At 38.0% G+C, this 19,934-nt stretch overlaps 1 protein-coding gene and 1 long non-coding RNA gene across 2 annotated transcripts in view; one reads left to right on the top strand and one right to left on the bottom strand.

The window, feature by feature from the left end:
- LOC307177345 (uncharacterized protein) overlaps positions 1–19,934 on the bottom strand; it is a 1,102,996-nt gene that overhangs the window by 85,550 nt on the left and 997,512 nt on the right. The window lies entirely within an intron of this gene.
- Positions 1–19,934, top strand: part of LOC307177347 — a 218,666-nt gene that overhangs the window by 188,935 nt on the left and 9,797 nt on the right. The window contains exon 2 of the long non-coding RNA XR_013825034.1: positions 18,941–19,034. This is a non-coding gene — a long non-coding RNA (uncharacterized lncRNA). The remainder of the gene's footprint in view (positions 1–18,940; positions 19,035–19,934) is intronic.

Below are 19,934 nucleotides of genomic sequence, written 5' to 3'. Positions count from 1 at the left end.
CCCTATAGGACTCGCCTGCCTCATTTATTTTGAACCAAGCATATGCTTTTTTGTACTATTATCTATCATACCTATATTTTTGTCATGTCCCATAGATTCTAACTTCCTGGGAATTGGTGTCATATTTTATACTTATTTTTCATCTTTGCACTACAGAGGAGTGGAGAAGGAGGCATTGTCTTAATAGCATCACTAGTATAACATTAAGGGCACTGGGTGTTGAAAATTTTGTTGTTACAACAAAAGATTAGGACTATAAAATCTTCATGCACCCTGGGAGAAAGAGCCTGAGCAATAAATAAGACTAGGGCTGCAGCAAACACACAATAACATCAACAGCAAAACCCAAATTAAAAGCCCTACCAATTCCCTTGTGTCTTTTTATGAAATCTCCTCCAGGACTAGATGTTTGGATGAAAAAGCATTATTTCCTTACATCTTCTCTGTAGTGACGCCAATGCCCTTCAGACAAAGACCTCCAGAAACTCAGCTGTAGTTAAACAATTTGGGTTTATTTTTTTGTTGCAGAAAAGAAGACTGTGTACCATGAAAAACCCAGGGGGGTGTTTCAGTAAGAGGGTGTTGGAAAGAACCTGTTGCAAGAATTGGGCTTTAGTTGGGTGCTTTAGAGAAGGGCTAAGGAAGAAAGAGTTTGCTCTAAATTAGATCAAGCAGGACCATTTTATGATTATCTCAGTAAATCTTACCTATAGAGGAAAGATTAGGACAAAGTTCAAGGTCTAGTGGGTAACTAGCTGTCTACCATTTTAGCCAAGAGAGGGTGCTGTTCGGTATTTTGTGCGTGGCTTTTTTTAAATCTGTGCTTTAGCCAAATGATGAAGTGTGAAGTGGCTTTGTTTGGACCCTTTTGCTTTGGTCTCGGGGTAACCTTGCCTGGGTCTGGCATTCTGTAAGATGGGTGAAGCTCCACAGAGCGTCATGGGCTAGTGACGTGTCCAGGCTTCCTCCTGGATGTCAGATTCACGTGTTTTCTTACTTTCTCAGAGGTATACAAGTGGTTTCATTGCTGAACCCAAGAAAAAGTTTCTTTATGGTTATAATGAAATGATTCCTAATATAAATTGTATTTATTGATCTTTTTTTCTAATTTTCCAGTTTGTTTCCTTTTATTTTTTTAATTCTTTTTCAAATTCTTTTCCCCTTTAGCTTGTTACATAATACTGAGCAGAGTTCCCTGTGCTATACAGTAGGTCCTTGTTGGTTATCCATTTTAAATACACTGCTGTATTTATTATGTATTTATTGATCTCAATTCCAAAGTACTGTTTATAGATATAATGATGATGATGATGATGATTATAATGGCATTAATAATAATAACACCAATGAAAGGAAAGCAGAGGACACGAGATGGGAAATGAGGGAGGGGTGAGAATACCTTGGCGAGTGCTAACCATGCCCCAGTAACTGCTTTATCTTGTCTAATATACGTGGAACCATTCGGGGTAGGTATTTATTATCTGCATTTCTCATATAAGGACATTGAGAGGCCAAAGTTTGGTTAATTTGAGGGCGAGAGCAGCTTGTAATAAGTGAGTGTCTTTAGTTGATTCCCCAGAAGCAGAAGATTCATATAAAAGTTGGGTTTTGCGGGGAGGTATGATTGACATATAACATTAGATTAGTAGAATGCACGTTTTCTAAAGAGTCTTCCCCAGGAAATACCAGTGGGGACTTAGGGAAGTGAGATGGGGAAGGAAGGAAGGCCAGGCATTCGACAAAGCCCCACAAAGAGACTCAAAAAATAAATAAACAAAAATTTTAAAATTATTCAAAATCACACACACACACACACACACACACGTTTCCAGGAGGAACAAGAAGGTCCGTGAACTCCTAAGGGATGGAAAGTCTCCTTGTCCACAAAGTGGGAGTCTGTGGTCCAGCAGCTCTCAAATGTCAGCAGAATCAGCAACGCCCAGAGAGCTGGTTGAAACACGGAGCTTCTCATTTAGTAGGCGTGGGGCGGGACTCAAGAAGCCTTATTATTTTTAACCAGTTCCCGAGTGAAGCTGCTACTCTAAGGGCACCACACTTTGAAAAGCACTGATACGGACTGAGGACAGCCCTTCGGCCAAAGACACAGATGCTGGCTGTGGGGAGGGAAGCGTGGGAGCTGACAGCAGCTGCTCCAGCTTGGACCTCCATCTTTCTGTACCCAAATCTGGCCTCTCAGTGTGTGTGGGATAAGACTTCTTAACTGGGTAGCACAAGAAGGCACGGAAGAAACCTGTTTGAGCCTTGTCTACGTTCACTGAAGATGAAGCCTCAAACTGCACAGCTGGTTTAGAAGATGATTAGTGTGAGACCGAGAGTAAAATAAAAATATGCGTTTATATACTTGGCGTTTTGGTTGGCACCTCGTGTTCTCCTCCGTGCTGAGGCCCTAAAACCATAGCTGCGCGTTTTCACTACCTTTAACCAACTCGTTCTAGCTGCCAAGTTCCAGAAGAACTGCTGCCATCACAGTATTCTCTATGCTATGGCTCTCGATTTAGTTTTAAATAATTATTGTATTCAGTAAAGGTGATTATTTTTAAGTAGCTAACCAAACTTCATTTAATATTAATGATGTTCTAAGATATATCCTATTGATAAATTCACAACTCATAGATTAGTTTATGGATACCTTGCTCTAAATTTTGGGTTTGTGGAATAGGTCACTCTACCCAGGACCATAAAAAGCTCCACTTCTCCTGTCCAGGTTTCAACCAACAAGAGAGTTCCTTGTCACACTGGGAAGAGCACAGGGAGAAGGAATGTTTTGGAAAGAGTTGAGGATGAAAGTGGATGCAAGTCCCAGGTTCATCTGTGTTACACTTTTTCCCCACAGGCAGTCAGGATAATTCTTATTCTCTGTTGACTCGGGCCATCCGAGGGCTCTCCGTATGTTTACACACACATCTTCACTGCCCCCAGTGAGGTAAGTACATCAGGGTCTGGCAGAACTAAAGGCTGTTCCATGCATTTTTCATGAGAAAAATTTCAATAAAGTGAAATAACTCGGTGTCCCAAACACTATGCCAGCAAATGGCAAGAAAGCCTGTTTACATTTGGATTGTGTAACCAGCAGAGCTTGGATTTCCTACATTCCAAGGCTGCCAGCCAGCCCTTTCAGTTACGCCATTAAAAAAAAAAAAAAAAAAGTTCAATTAAAAAGAAAAAAGAACTGTTTGAAGAACTACCTGGGAAACATATGTCATTAGAAAATTTTATTTAAAAGGATTTTTGGAAAAACAATTACCATCATATATAGGATTTCAGTTTATACAGGCAAAGTTCGTTGGGACTTTGACCCAAATTATCTCAATTATTTATATGTCACAAATACCAGAAATAGCCATATAGTTGAGGCAAAAATGGTTTGTTCTTAAATTTTCTGAACAAGTCATTCTTCCATACCTACTAAACACTGTGTATAATCCTATAATCCTTCAAATGTACTGAGAAGACATAATGTTAAAGTAAATAAATAAATACATGACAAGTGGACTTGCAAGAGAGAATGTAAATATAAAATATTTTCCAGTGTCAGCTAATATTCTTCTATAGAAAGTCGTGATTTTCAGAGTCTGGTCTCTAGATCAACGATACCCACCTCACTTGGGAATTTGTTAGTATGCAAATTCTAGGGGTCCTTCTCCAGACCTACAGAATCAGAAACTTTAGGTTTAAGGGCCCAGTAAGGTGTATTTTAACAAGGTTTTCTGGTGATTCTGATCCAAGTCAGAGACCCAGCAGATACGACTTAGTGACGAAATGATAACCATAGAACTCAGAATAGTGGGTAACACAGTGTGGCACCATAGCAGAGGTAACAATTTTATTTTATTTTGTTTTATGTAAGCATGTGTGTAAATAGAAGAAGAAAGAAAAGAGGAGACAGAGAAAGAATAGAGAATTTTAGCAGTATTATAGGCTATTTATTTTTGCCACATGGTTTTCAGTTTTTTCCCAAGATTTCTTCATTGAATATGTATTCGTTTGGTGATTAGAACTATGTTATTAGAGAGAAAAACAAGAGGTATCGTTGGGCATATTGTGGCACATTTAGAAACTGTGCCAGGTTCCAGCGCAGCAACGTACAAAGCAAACACCATCCAGGGTGTAGCAGGTGCACGTGAGCGGCTCTGTTCTCTTCATAAAGTATGGAAACTGTCATCACGCAGCTTATAGCCACGTTTTCACCTGCTCTTATGGTAGGTGTTTTAAACTGCTGGCACACAGCTGACTAAGACTCAGGGAGACCCTGGCTGAAAGGGATGCTGCCACAGGGACTTTCTTGTTCACAGTCCTTCTGGGAGTCCAGAGGCTCTCTTGCTCTGGTTTGCAAATGGAGGTATTCATGGCTTCTTTGTTAGACGTCTGATACATTTTTTTTTTAAATGACTGAGATGGTGAATACTTACATTTTGGGAAATATCTGAAGCCATCCTTTGAGAGTTGAGAGACAGAAATCAGACAGGTCTTTCGGAATGTCTGACTTGGTTCTATGCTGGAATTGCCAAGGAATTCAGAAGCAACTTCTGTCCTCCGAAGTGTATGAGGTTTTTTATTGCTGCTCTAACAAAGCGTCATAAACCTAGTGTATCGAAACCACACGGATTTATTCTCTTACAGTCCTGGAGGTCAGAAGTTCTAAATTCAGGGAGTTGGTAAGGCTGCTTTCCTTCTGGAGGCTCCGGGAGAGAATCCATTTCCTTGCACTCTCTAAGCTTCTAGACGCTGCCTACAGTCCAGGGTTCATGGCCTCCTTCAGTCAATCTGACCTCTGTTTCCATCACCCCATCTCCTTTTACTTTGACTCACCTGCCTCCCTCTTAACTTGTGAGGACCACGGTGATTACACTGTGCCCACCCATGTAATCCAGAATAATCCTCCCACCTCAACACCTTTAACGTCATCATATGTGCAAAGTCCCTTTTGCCATGTAAGTAACATATTCACAGGTTCTGGGAATTTTAGGACATAAGCATTTTGGGGGAGCCATTATTCTGCTCATCATACAAAGGAGGAACGTTCTCAATGCTGAATTAGATTGTTGTTTATCCACGTAGCAAAAGAATATTGAACTCCTCCGATTCCTGTCACATTTGCAAAAGATGGAGAGACAGATCTCAAGGGTTGTATAAATATTACCCTCGACAATGACAAGGTCCAGGCAGCGTGCTAGTGAAGAAAACCAAGCTTTTTTGGTGATATTAACTTGAATTTACAAAACTTTGTGAATTGAATAAAATAACACTCATGTATTTACCTATTATAAAAGTTATGCATTGCGATTAAGCATTAACATTAACATTAAAAATGCAAATTAAAAAAGAATGATGGTCTCTTGGATATTTACATGCATACTATTTTTTGTTTTCACAAAATTGGACTTTAACGCACATCGTGTTTTGCAACTCTTGTCATGACTTTCTTGTAAAATCTTTTCTGATAGTATTATTCATTTACTAAATTCCACAAAATTATAAATTATTACATAATTTATCCACTATTATTGGAGATGTAGGTTGTTTGAATCTTTTAATTACATAAAAAATGTTATGTTGAACATTCTCGCAGGTAAATGTCTACCTGTGCATATTCATGATTATTTCCAGGAAGTAAAATAACTAGAACAAAGAATGGCTGAATATTTTTAAAATCCTTACCTCCCTATTGGTGACATCAATGCCTTAAAATCAAACACAGGTGATAATAGAAAGACAATGCTTGGGGCCATCCCATTAGCTTTATAAGAATTTTTTCTGTCACTTCTTTGGAGATAGAAATCTCATAGTCAACTGCATTAGTTATAGAATAGAGCTTCTATACTCTAAAGAGATGGTAAGTAAGTGTATTTAGGTTCTAGGTTTTTAAACAGCCTTCATTTAAAATGCATGGCATGACTTAGAAAACAAATTTAAGGTTACCAAAGGGGAAAGGTTGGGAGAGATAAATTAGGAGGTTGGGATTACATATACGCACTACTATATACAAAATAGATTATCAACAAGGACCTACTGTATAGCACAGGGAACTCTACTCAGTACTTTGTAATAGCCTATATGGAAAAAGAATCAGAAAAAGAATAGATATATGTGTATGTATAACTGAATCACTTTGCTGTACACTTGAAACGAACACAACATTGTAAATTAACTATACTCCAATATAAAATAAAACGTTTTAAAAATGTATGGCATGTCATTTCATCTCTATGGAGAGGGACTACTGTACTTTGCTATGAGTAGAGACAGCTCTCAGTGGTGAATGTAATCAGATTGGGAAAGGTGGACAACTCCAGGAATTACCAGCAAAAGCATGGGCCGGACTGAAGACAAATGAAACTTTTGTTAAAGGAAAATATCTACAGGGAGAGTTTGCAGAGGCATGAAAAGTAAAGTTAATGTTCATCAGTGTAGCCCAGTCATGAGCTGTGGCTACTCCCCTGCAGATCTACATACCTGTAAGGAAGAAAAAAATATTTTTTCTGACCTTGAAGCTTATGATCATTGAATGCTGAAACCTTAGAAATCATTTGGATGACATCTGTCGAAAATTACAGGATAAAAATAACAGCTAACTGAATGTTATTCTGTATTCCAGATACAGTGTTAAATGCTTATGTACACTGTTACCAGTATTCCTCACAGCATTTTTAGGAAGGAGAGATCCCCATTCTACAAATGTAAAACTGAGGCTAGAAGACTTAACAAATTTAGAACTTGAAGATGGTCGTAGAGTTAATAACTGTTGGCCCACGTCTGAATAACAACAAAATCTATCATCTTAGATGCTTATTTGGCTTCAGGAAAATAAAAGAGAGACGTGTGTAGAAAGGAGGATTTTGAAATTAGTTAATGATTAAATCATTTTTTGAACTATTTGAATGATGATGACATACTCATAAGAGAAACAAGCCAATCTCTTTTTAATATAATGTGAAATCAATTTTTAGATCAACATGAAAGTTTGCAAAAGATAAATTTGTGTGTGTGTGTGTGTGTGTGTGTGTGTGTGTACACAGCCTTGTATACAGCAGTGGTCTTTGAATGATAGAGTCATAAATGATTTAAGTTTACTTCATTATTTTGCATTTTCTATAATGAAGATGATAGTCTATTTTATAAGTTCCTTTTTAATAATCAACAGAATGTGTAACCATTTATTTCTAAAAAAACAGAAAGTGGGGTGGCTGACTGAAAGCTTTATTGACTTTTCCACAAATATGCACAAGGGAAAGTGATCATTTTTCTAATTAATAGTACAGATATGGAGTTAGACGTAAATTCCTTCTGTGCTGTTTTTAATTTGTGAGACAATCAAAGGTTACAATATCTAAGAAGAATTAGGACAAATCAGTCCATGACATACTTTATCTTTCTCTTGAAACAAATAGTAAATACACACATGCAGGAATAAAACATTAACCTTACACTGAATTCTTGTTACAGAACTCAAACAAGCCTCCTGGAAGCTGCTACCAAAGATTTAAATTACCAAATATTTTGCAACAGTCAACATAGGTTGAGATCCAATTCTCGGAAAGTTCAGGGGTTTTGAGCATGGGCCACCTGTTCTCCTTGCTTGGCCCTGTAATAAACCTTTCTCTGCTCAAAAAACCAAAAAAAACAGACTCGATTCTCTTAACTTTAATCTTACACATACTGCAGTTGCAAATGGCTGAAAACACATTGCTTTTCAATCAAATCAAAGTAGACCTTGGGATCTAGCAAATGTCTGGAACAAGTAGAAATGGCAACATAAGTTGAAGTCCTGGGCTTCCTTTGAGATGTAGACTGCCTTTGAACATTATATTGGTCTCAGTTTGGGAACTGAAAATCACTTGTAATGAATTCAATGCCATTTCTGTGAGTCTGTGAACTCACAGAGTTAATGCAGGTAAGGTTATTTGTTTTCAATGAGCCATTTAATATCATGAAGGAGTGTTTTTGTAATCCCTAATTAATTTTTGCCCTCAGCCCACCAATTGATTAATAACCCAGGGGAGTGAACAGGCAGCCTCCTTCCCCTTCCAAATAATTGCTACCCCAGTAGCAATGTCACATGCAAAACCACCACTGTTAAAATAATAACAAATCTGGGTAAATGATGATGGCCTTAATGAGTCAAACAAATTTCAATTCTTATTGATTAATTGGTGAAATTTATATCATAACCACTGCAAATCTACCTTAAATAAATGTAGGCATGGAGAAGGGAGCTTTGATTTTTATCGAGACTACTTCAACTATCCAAACAAATGTTTCTTTTTTTCATGAGCAGAATATAACATAGGCCTGTGCAAGATGACTGACTACTATATTTAACTCAGACAAATGCATAACAAATCACTATTCTGCAGTAAGAAGGCACACCTCATAGGCTCCTGTTTCTTTCTTTTTTTTTTTTCTTTCATTGGGGCCTGGATATAAGACCACAGCCATCTAAATAATCCTCCAGAAATAAACCAATGAAATTGTGAGTCTGACAACAGACACAGTATTATACCTGCAGCTGCGAAATGTTTCCATAGTCCAACCGCCTTTCCAGTAAAAATTTTATCCTGGGGGAAAGTCAGCAACTAAGATTTTAACTACTTTTCTGCAATAGAAAAGTTTGGAGTAATTGAGCCTTCATAAATTTCAATGTTTATGGCCTTTATTTTTCTTACAGAATTACCCACCCATCAAGTATATTGTGAAAATACTACCAGTGTATTACTATGTTCCCATATAAATAAATTCTTTAAAAAAATTCGGATGATGAACAATGAGACTACCTCCTAAGAAAGTACAGAATTCCAAAACAATTTTCTTGTTTTCTATATTACTTGCCATATTCATAATTGTTGAACGAGCGTTTCAATTACATGAATATTGGAAACTAAGAAAGTCTGTAGATGTTTTGGCCAATTACCTGAACTGTGCACATTCACTAACTAGGCTGCTCTGTTTTGATGGAATTCTAAAAGGTTAGAATGTTTGGACCTTGTATCCTTCCTGTTCTCTTTGCAGAAATAGTATTTATTTCTGCACAGCCAGGAATATATGAACATATTTTCAATGGATACCATGCTAATACTGGGATTATGACATAGTGAACTTGTTCTTTGCTACCTGGGAATCTACACGGGTATTGGAAAGAAAGATCGTTTACAATAAACAGCAAGCGACCTCTGGAACTTTGGTGAGAATATAAGGAGTTACAACTGTTAAAAGGAACATCTGCATTACTTATCAAAATTTTAAATGTGAGCGCCCTAACGTACTAGTTCCAGTAATACATCCACATACATGCCTGTGTAGCAAAACTGTATAATGATGTCCACCATGATATTGTCTGTAATGGCAAAGAACAACAATATATGAAAGGACTGTCAAAAGGAAAACATTTATAAGCTTTGCTTATCCTGAGTTCTTCCAAAGAACACAGCCTGAGGAGATGGCTTGCCTGTAGGTTTATTTTGGGAATGGCTCCCAATCACTGGGAGTGGAAGCAAGGGAGTTAGAGAAAAGGAGGGGACGTATTATTTCTTCTTTTTGCAAGACAAAACCAATTTATTGTTTTGTTCTCATCTCTCCTCAAATGTAGTGCTTTTTTCTTTTTTTTCATGGAAAGGCATTTTATTTTAAATACAGCAGTGCGTACATGTCAATCCCAGACTCCCTAACTATCCCTTCCCCCCCACCCTTCCACCCGGTTGCCGTAAGTTCGTTCTCTAAGTCTGTTAGTTTGTTTCTGTTTTGTAGAGAAGTTCATTTGTATTTTATTTTATTTTTAGATTCCACATATAAGCGATATCATATATTTGTCTTAACTCTGTCTGACTTACTAAAGCATGTTATCAATCTTGTGGTTTCCAGGGCAACTGCGTTATCAATCCTGCTTGGGTACCCTCTGAAGGAATGTGTAGAACTGGCTTTGCTAGTATTTCCTGGGGATTGGAATCTGGTATTTGTGGCCTCCAACACTCATGAGTTTCCCTATGGGGTCTCAGCTTCCTTGCACCTCCAAGTTCTCTCCTTGTAAGAATTTCTGAGCAGTTGCCCACGGGCCTCCGACGTGGTGGCAGAGAAATCAAAGGGCAGAAAGGGAAAGTCCCGCAGTGCAGTGGAGCGAAGGCTCAGCCTGTGAACCACAGAGCAGATTCAGCCCTGTTTCCGCTGCGTCCCACAAACGCCATATGTTCATTTTCATTCAATTAAAAATTCATTGGCCTTTTGATTTTCCTTTGACCCATCAGTTCTTTAGGTGTATTATTTAACTCCCCAAATTTGGGATTTCCCAGCTGTCTTTCTGTTATTGATCTTTAGGTTGATGGTGTGGGGACAGAAAACATGATTTGCATGATCTCACCACTTTTAAAAAATGTTTATCTTATATTGGGTTACAGTTGATTTACAGTGTTGCGTTAGTTTCAGGTGTCCAGCAAAGTGATTCAGTTATCCATATACATACATCCATTCTTTTTCAGACTCTTTTCCCACATAGGTTATGACAGAATATTGAGTAGAGTTCCCCGTGCTCTACAGTAGGTCCTTGTGGATTATCTATTTTATATACAGCAGTGTGTATCACTTTTAAATCGAGTTTGTTTAATGGCAAAAAGTATAACCCATCATGGTGAATTATCCTCTTGCCTTTAAATGTGCGTTCTGTGTGTCGGGTGGAATGGTCTCTAGATGCCAATTAAGGTCAAGTTGGATGAGAATGCCGTCCAGGTCTTCTATGTCCTTTAGGTTATCTGATTAATTTATTATGAAATTCTGAGAGAGGAGTGCTAAAGTCTCCAACTGTAATTGGAGATCTGCCTCTGTCTTCTGTTCTATCAGTTTTTACTTCATGCATTTTGAAGGCCTATTTTGATGTATATATACATTTAAATTATGTCCTTGGTGAATCAAACCCTTGACCACTTTGTAATGTCCTTCATGATTTCTGGCAATGTTCCTTTTACAATGTCTATCTGATATGAATAGTCATTCCAGCTTTGTTTTGACTCTGGTATGATTCCTTTTACTTTAGTCAGTCTGTTTTATTCTTGGGGTGGATTTTTCATGGACAATATATAGTTAGGTCTCACTTTTTTATCTAGTTTGATCATCCTGTCCTTTCGTTCATTATTTTTGGATAATTCTTGGATGTTACCTCTTCAGATTCTTCCCTCTTCTCTCTCTTCTGGATCCTTATTACACCTATGTTAGGCCATTCAGGGTTGACCTACAGCTCTTGAATGATTTGTAGTTTTCCCACATTTTTTTCACTTTTCATTTCTGTTTCTTTAATTTCTGTTTACCTGTCTTCAGGTTCACTAATTCTTCCTGGAGGTGTCAAGTTGGTTATAAAGGAATGTACAGCTACAATAATTCAGTTAGTAGACTATGTCCTCAATACTTAAAAGACAAACCAAAGCTTAACTATCACTCTTCCCCACTCCACGCACACCATTTTTGTTAAGATTCCAGGAATATGGAATAACGAATACAATCATTTTAAGTGTCTAGAAGCGTCCATCCTAGTAAAAATTAATTTACACCTGAAGATGCTTTGTTGAAGCTTTAGGAATATTTGCCAATGAGTATTTTAAGCTCTTCTGTGAAGATTCACTTCCTTTTTGTCATATGGACACAACCTCAGTCTGACATGTCTTAGGTAAGAGCTACCCACATCCCTATAAATGTTGATACGGCATAAGTGAGAGGTCAGTGAAGATTTTTCAGCCTGCTTGAAGCCATAAGTATGCATATATGAAAGGGAAAGTATTTTTTTTTTAATTTTTGAAACAACAAAGAAAGGGAAAATAGTACAAATGCTGCCCCAGAGGCTTGTATATTTTTAAAGTGCCTGGTTATCTTATATCTACTTGTCTCCACCTCCGTTCCCATATGTATTTTCTAGTTACATATTTGTTGATGTTATTCGTTCTCGACATTCTTCCTTTTAATGAATTAAATATCACCAGTCTGATGGCTGTTATTCTGGGGTAAACTAAAGACACACTTATTATGAACATACTTGATTTATTACGGCCCCCAAAACAATCATGATAAGAGACGGCTTTCATTACCTTAATCCTCACCATTAGCAGTTTCAAATACATTTTGGTGAAAAAAAGGAATTAGGAGTAAGTAAATAACAAAGTAACTTTCCTTTGGGTTTTGGAAAAAGATAGACTTTCATTCACTTCACGTTTCACACTTTCTCATGTTTCTTCTTATACCTGTTTACATATTTGTGAGATGGCCGACCAGGGCTTCGGGGTAAAATATTTAGCTATGGACAGTTTTTCTCTATGCAAATCCATATGGCCTAGTTAATACAGTTATTGAGTTAAATTTGCATACTGACTCTGGGAAACTCAAGGATTTTCTAGGAGTTCCATTGGCAAGCATGTTTGGGTGTCCTATGGACACACAAAAAAGAATTTGGAGGGACTTGCCTGGTGGCCCAGTGGTTAAGAATCCACCTGCGAATGCAGGGGACACGGGTTCAATCCCTGGTCCGGGAAGATCCTACACGCTGCAGAGGACTAAGCCTGTGCGCCACAACTACTGAGCCTACGTTCCATAACTACTGAAGCCCACGTGCCTAGAGCCCGTGCCCTGCACCAAGAGAAGCCACTGTAATGAGAAGCCCGCCCGCTGCAACAAGAGAAAGCCCATGCACAGCAACGAAGACCCAACACAGCCAAAAATAAATTAATTAAATAAATAAATTAAAAAAAAATAGAATTTGGAGCCGTCACCAAGCCTACTGAGTAACTCGGTTGGGCATGACCATAACTTGGATCCTATGTACTCTAAGCCGCGTACCTGGCCTCTGAGCTCAGCTGACAGTCACTTATGAGGCTTAAGAATTTGACATATGTAGAATGACATAAAAAGATCTTCTTATTTCAGAAGACAATGAAAATGATCCAGGGAAGATCATTCTTATAATACTGATGTAATATCGTGGTGGCATTAGAGCTAGTGGGTGTACGAACACTCCGTAACAATTGCCTTTTACAGATACAAGAGGAGAATGGCTCTATACAAAAATAAAATCTTTGGGATACCCTGGTGTGGCTTTGGGACGTCTGATGGCCACATCGTTAGGAAGAGGGTGGTGTCAGACACAGAGTTGGGGGTTAAGTATTGCCTCCTACTTGGAAGCCCCCTGCATTTAAAGCATTACACCATGTTATTCCTTATTCCAGTTGTCTATTTTTGAGTCGCAAATAACTCCAAATATTAGGGGCTGAAAACAATACCACTTATTTTGTGCACATGTTAAGAAAGAACTGTGGCAACTCTCCGTCTTTTATAAGGACATCAATCCTTTTGGACAACCCCCTCCCATAATCTAGTGACCCTGAACTAATTACCTCTCAAATGTGTCATCTCCAAATACCATCCTACTGGAGGTTACTGCTTCAGTATAAACTTAGAGGAGACACAATTCAGTCCATATCAGATATTGACCTGTAATTTTCTTTTCTTTTAATGCCTTTTATTCGTTTGAGTAGTAGAGTCATGCTGGTTTCATAAAATGTATTGATTAATGCTCTCTCGTCTTCTATTTTTTTGGAAAGATTGTGTACAATTTGTATCACTTCTCTCTTAAATGTTCTGTCCAATTTACCATTGAAGCCACCTACGTCTGTATATTTTTTCTGAATACGTTAAACTACAAATTCAATTTGTCTTCTTCTGAAATTGGGCCTTAGTTTGGGGAGATTCTAATTCAACAGAGTTTTATGGTTTTGAGTTTCAACTGGGGCCAGTTTCCTAAACCTTCTTACTCCCCATCCTGAAACTCACACGCAGGGACCCTAAATTCACCCCCATGAAAGCTGGGGTCTGGAAATTTATTTAAGGCTCAATTCAATTATCAGAGACACCTGTGCTCCAACCAAACGCATACACAATGGGGAGGGGCGCCTGTGACACTTAGATTAAAGGACTTTCTCTCCATCATGTCAATTACAAACAGGCCTAAAGGACTAGTCCTGGAATTTTACCCCACATCTGATAAACAGAATACACTTAATGTCCTAATTTTTGGCTGGATCTCTGAGAGATTTACTCCTTAAAGAAGGCTCAGAGAAAGAGAGAATGGGGAATTTTCTGGAAACTAATGAGCCTTGGAGACTCGGCTTTCCCCCTCAATTGACTTTGCCACACAAGATCAGATTGGCAGAACATCAATATAAACTTTATTTGCTGGGATTGACTCTGGACACACTGCATATTTCCTGCTGGAATATGTGTACGTATAGGTATAAATGGATGTACTTTTCCCTAACACTTTGCATTCCAAGGCTTAAAAGTGCCTGGATTAAATGTAGTCTTTCTTTCTAAAGAAACTGACTTACATGGACGCTGTTTTACAACCCCCTGCAGTATTTGTAAAGTAAAATACGTTCTAAATCTTGCAGTAGTGACTGTGCAGAGGCCGTACTGCCGTAATTTTAGTCTATGGGAATTAGGCCGGTAATTAAGTATTTGAATCCACAATTTTAAGGCAGGTACTTTATCCTGTATCCATTTGTGTTGACAGAGGCCTGTGATTTTTGTCTTTCGAAAATAGGCTTAACGTTGGCCCTTAGATTCTTCTAGGCCACGTGAACATGAACAGATAACAAATATGGTCTTTTAAGCAAATAGTTTTTGTCTCTTTTTTTAATTCTGTCAAATAGCTGGCTTAACAATTTTTCTGCTTTTCCTTCCCTGAAGAGGTGTGGTATTTTCATTTTATAAGATGTGGTCATTCTGGGAACTTTCTGGAATGATGTTGAGGCTGAGAAGGTATTCCAGTATGGTTCTTGAGTTATTTGAATATGTAAAGGCCACAATTTAATCATTTTGAAGTGGATTTTTGAGAATTTTTAAAGTGAAAACCTTTCCTTATAATTGGAAATTTCAAGGTTAATGATGAGGAAGAATATGAAATATACAAGAAGAAAAACACCTGCCAAACCATCTAGTTCAATATCAAGTTGGTCCTACAGCTATTTTTGCATAATTTAATTGAAGATTTGTTGTTATAGTTAATAAATACGTTACTTTTAAGTGGATGGGTATTTTTATTTTGTAAAAGAAGTCTATTAAAATCTTGAGTAAAATTTAAGCAGAAATGATTCTATCTTTCCTCAGAGTATTCCACAGATGGCATTAACTCTTGGAGGGTACGAACACTCACACACACCAAAAAATATGGAAAATCAAAACGTAACGTTATACTATAGTAACATTTGTAGAAATGAGTCTTCCAGTCCCCTTTTCTAGAAACTGACGCTTCCTCTCCCCTCATAATTATCACTGGCAGCGCCACATGAGTAAATATGGTCCTGCCTTTCAGCAGCAGCTGACGGTTCCCGGTCGGACAACCCCCCTTCCCCCATTCCCCCAAGCCTCGCCAATGATACTTCCTTTGTCAGTAGAAACGAAAATCATCAGTTTTCTTCCAGATGAGGAAAGTTCCAAAAGGATAAGATATTGTATTGGTCTTGATTCTTCAGAGAAACAACACCATTAGGATAGATAGATAGACAGATAGATAGATGGATAAAACAGATAGATAGAGAATTATTAGAAGGAGTTGACTCAAATGGTTATGGAGGCTGAGAAGTCCTAAGATCTTCAATCAGCAAGATGAAGACCTAGGGGAGCTGATGGTAAAGTTCCAGTCTGAACTTGAGTCCAAAGACAGGAGCCGACAGATGGACAAGCCCAAAGAGTGAGCAGAGAGAGTGAATTCTCCTTTGCTCAGCCTTTTTTGTTCTATTCAGGCCTTCGAAGGCTTGGATGAGGTCCATCCACGTTGGGGAGGGCCATCTACTTTATTCAATCTATCGATTCAAATGTCAATCTCATCCAGAAACATCCTCATAGACACACTCAGAAAAGCTGTTTAAACAAATATCTGAACTTGAAACTAACACAACATTGTAAATTATACCTCAAGAAAGATAGAAAATCTGAAAAAAATAAAAAACAAAGCCACCTGAAGGCTTCAGTTGAGTTAAAAAAAAAAAAAAAATCTGAGCATCTCATAGCCCAGGCAGGTTGACACATAAAATTCACTATCACAGGTACCATCAGATGAGGTATTATAAGTGATCGTTTTCCCCTATTATAAGTGATCATTTTCCCCTATAAGGAGCAAGGTAATCTGCAGTGAAGTGAAAGGATGAAGCTGTCACAAGGAGAAAAGTAGGCAACTAAGGAAGAAAAAGAGGTCTGGAAAAACATAAACCCTGATCTCAGATGTTCCTGAGACACGCTTTACCTTTCCCAGGGTTTAAGTGCCCTGAGAAATAATATCCCTGTGTCCATTGATTTAATTCCCATCTTTTCTTTAGTAATTTGAATTTGGTTTCAACTACTTGACACCAAAAATACAAACTAATATTGATGGCTGAGTCTGATGAAAAGAACATACAACTGGGAGAAGAAGGCAGGCTAGTTTCTAGCCCTGAGTGTGCCACAAATCGTCTGAGTTTGGGGAACTCAATTCCCCCTCCAGACTTCAGGCATCTTATCTCAGGAGTACCCACTAACTCATTTTTTTTAAACAATCAAATATTGAACTCAAGCTATATGCTAGGCACCTGTGATGACACAACGCTTATAGTGGTAAACAAATAAACAAACAAAACATGATTATACAAGTTATACGAGCTAGAGGGGAGAATTTGATGCTGTTCTCTCTGACTTTAATGCTTTTCAACACTAGTACAATACTCATATGAATTGATAGCAATTTAAAGCCCCATATTTTATCCATTATATCTGGCTTTTTATCCATAGCAAAATAGTGTATTCCCCCCAATAATTATTCAAACGTAAGGAGATATCTCAGTACCGTATTTATACACAGAAATATAAATTATATCCACCACAGGCCATTTAAAATATGCTTTCACTTTAAAATTACATCTGGAGGTCGCTTTGTGAAAATAAAATAACTGTTGATTTATGGGTCTTAATAAGAGTCTGATCCTTTCTTATAATAGAAGTGTTATTTATGTTGTTCCTGTTAAGACAGGAAAGTTTCTCCATGGGGGCGGAAGCCATTGATTTCCCTTTGGGGGTCTTAAAAGTGATTTTCTATTCCATAAGCTAGAAAGAAAACCCCTGCTTTATGCATCCAAAGCTTATCTTCCCTTCAAAACCCACTCAATCCCTCTCTGATTTGTGCCCATGAATCTTTCCCGGACCCCTTCAACTCTGTGATCTCATGCTGCTCTAAACTCACTGCACTGACTTGCCTTTCAGCAGTGGAACCTGGGAACAAAGCACGAAGGCAGATAACAATATTTCAGGAACAGAGAAACTGAGGCGCGCACAAGTGAAAGGACTGGGGAAGCCCTGAAGGTTAAGCACAGCCGAAGGGTCAGAAATACGGAGTAGCTTTCTGAAAAAAAAGATGACGAAGTTAAGCAAAGGACGCTGTATTGTGTGTAATTCCAGCTTTGTGGACGGCACCGACCGACAGATCTCTCATGCTGGGTCACTGGTGCTACTCCTGCAAAGAGCGAAATAGATTTTAGTACTGTCGTCAGTGGCGTAGGCAGGTAGAGATGCGACTTGTTTCGAGAGGAGGAGAAATGCCATGGCATGGAATCCTCACTTCCCCACTGAGTTCTTTTCTGTTATTACTATTACTTTAATCAGTTTAGAATTTTTTTAAATTGATTTACGCGTGGTAAATTAACATCATCCCATAAATGGAGAATATTCGTTAATGTCTCATTGATCAATCAACCTCAAAGCTCTGGGTGGCTTACAGCTATCAGTTGTGTCCTTGCTCAGAGGTGGCTCCACAGCGGGTCGGCTGGGTTTGGTTCTGTGCTGCCAGCTGGGTTCAAGAAGACCCCACAGGTTTTCTCATTCTCCTTGTACCAATAGCTTCCTATTCCACTCTTGGCGGATCTCAGAGGCACACGTGGGCAAGTGGAATCAAGAAAATGTGTTTTAAGCCTTGGTGTATGTTTCATGTTTGCTACCATTCCACTGGCCAAAGCAAGTCACATGGTCACACGTCCAAGCCCCCTAGCAGAGGGTGAGGAAAGTTCCTCTTTCATAGCTGAAGGCTCTGCAGTTTTATAAAGGATGTAGTTGTTATGAAATGACAATAATCCAATCCATCACATAAAGCTGACAGTAAACCGTACCAAATGCTTATAAGAAAAATCAGTATCTCCCCATACCAATCCTGTTCCCGAGAGGCAAATACTTTCTATTTCTTTTGGTGTTGACCTTCGTCTATCTGTCTGTCTATCTATCCATTACTAAATAATACTATAATTATATTTAGTATAAATTGGTATTAATACATATTTATCAGTTTTAGACATTATCAAATTCCTGTAACACTAGATGAGTTCGGCATTGTTGCATACTCACCCGTATTTTCCCTTCTCCCATTATATCAATATAATATTATCACAATTTGGGGCTTTAATCTGTTACCAGTATTTACATATGCTATAGATATAATTCAGTGCTTACATAATATTTTTAATTTCCTACACTTAACAATTCTATTTCTGCTTAAATCTCTTCATACCTATTTCCAGTTTTTAATGTTCCAAACGACCTGTCGGACACCTGTCACTAATTTTTCCCAGTATTCAAGCACAAATCCTAGCACCCTATTAATTGCATCCCCTGTCCCCCAACACACACACCTTGGACACCTCCCCCCATCAAAGTTTCACATCCTTCTCTCTTGTCTGGACTAATGCTTTCTGCTCCTAGTGCAAACCCATCATCCCTGGGCTCTCTTTACTTCTTTGCTTGTGATGCACACTACTAGTTCTCAATATTCTATTAGCATTCAAAGTTTCTGCTGAGAAGCCAAATTTCAGATTCTTAGTATATGATCTATTTTATTTCTCCCATAAGTTCCTAATATATCCTTTTTATTTTTTTCTTCCAGTTTTCCGGAGATATAATTGTCATGCAGCTCTGTATACATTTACGGCATACAGCATAATGACGTGACTTACATACATCATGAAATGACGATCACAGTAAGTTTGGCGAACATCCGTCATCTCATAGAGACGCACATTTAAAGAAATAGAAAAAAGGTTTGTGTGTGATGAGAATGCTTAGGATTTACTCTCTTAATATCTTTCATATGTAAAATACACATATCCATTTTATTTTAATTAGTGACATTTTCAAATTGAAGATCCCAGGCTTCAACTCTTTGTTTGTTCTACTTTCTGGAAGTTATTCTCTGGATTACCCTGGTCTAAGTCACCATTGTCTCTTGCCTTGATGAATATAATACCCTCTGAAATAACTTTCCTGCTCTTAACTTTGCTTTATTGTGGTTCAGGCTCAAAAGAGCAACCACAGGGACCCTTTAGATATTGTCAGAATAAGTGTCCTCTGCTCTAAACTTTGCAGTGGTTTGTACCCTGTATTTCAGAGTAGGAGCTAACAGAATCTTTATAACAGCCTACAGGGCCATACTGATCTAGAACATCATTAGCCCCGTGCTCTGAATTCTTACTTTCTTCCTTTTCCTCATTCTCTCCTGGACACACCAGCTGCTTTGCTAATTCCTTAATATAGTCCTTGTCTTTGGAAATAAAATGTGAGCCACAGATGGAAGCCACATGCATGATTTCAAAGATTTTAGTAGACATTTAAAAAAAAAGAAAAAACTGATTGAAATTAATTGTAATAATATATTTAACGGAACTCAATATGTTTAGAATTTATCATTTTAATATGCAGTCAAAAAATTTTAACTTATAGACTTTGAAAACAAACTGATGTTTACTAAAGGGGAAAGATTGGGGGGAGGGAGAAATTAGGAGATTGGCATTAACGTACACACACTACTATATATAACATAGATAATCAACAAGGACCTACTGTAGAGCACAGGGAACTCTGCTCAATATCCTGTAATAATT

This window comes from Stenella coeruleoalba, assembly GCF_951394435.1.
Source record: "Stenella coeruleoalba genome assembly, chromosome: 19".
In the NCBI taxonomy this organism is placed as follows: Eukaryota; Metazoa; Chordata; class Mammalia; order Artiodactyla; family Delphinidae; genus Stenella; species Stenella coeruleoalba.
This window is presented reverse-complemented; position numbering and strand designations above follow the sequence as displayed.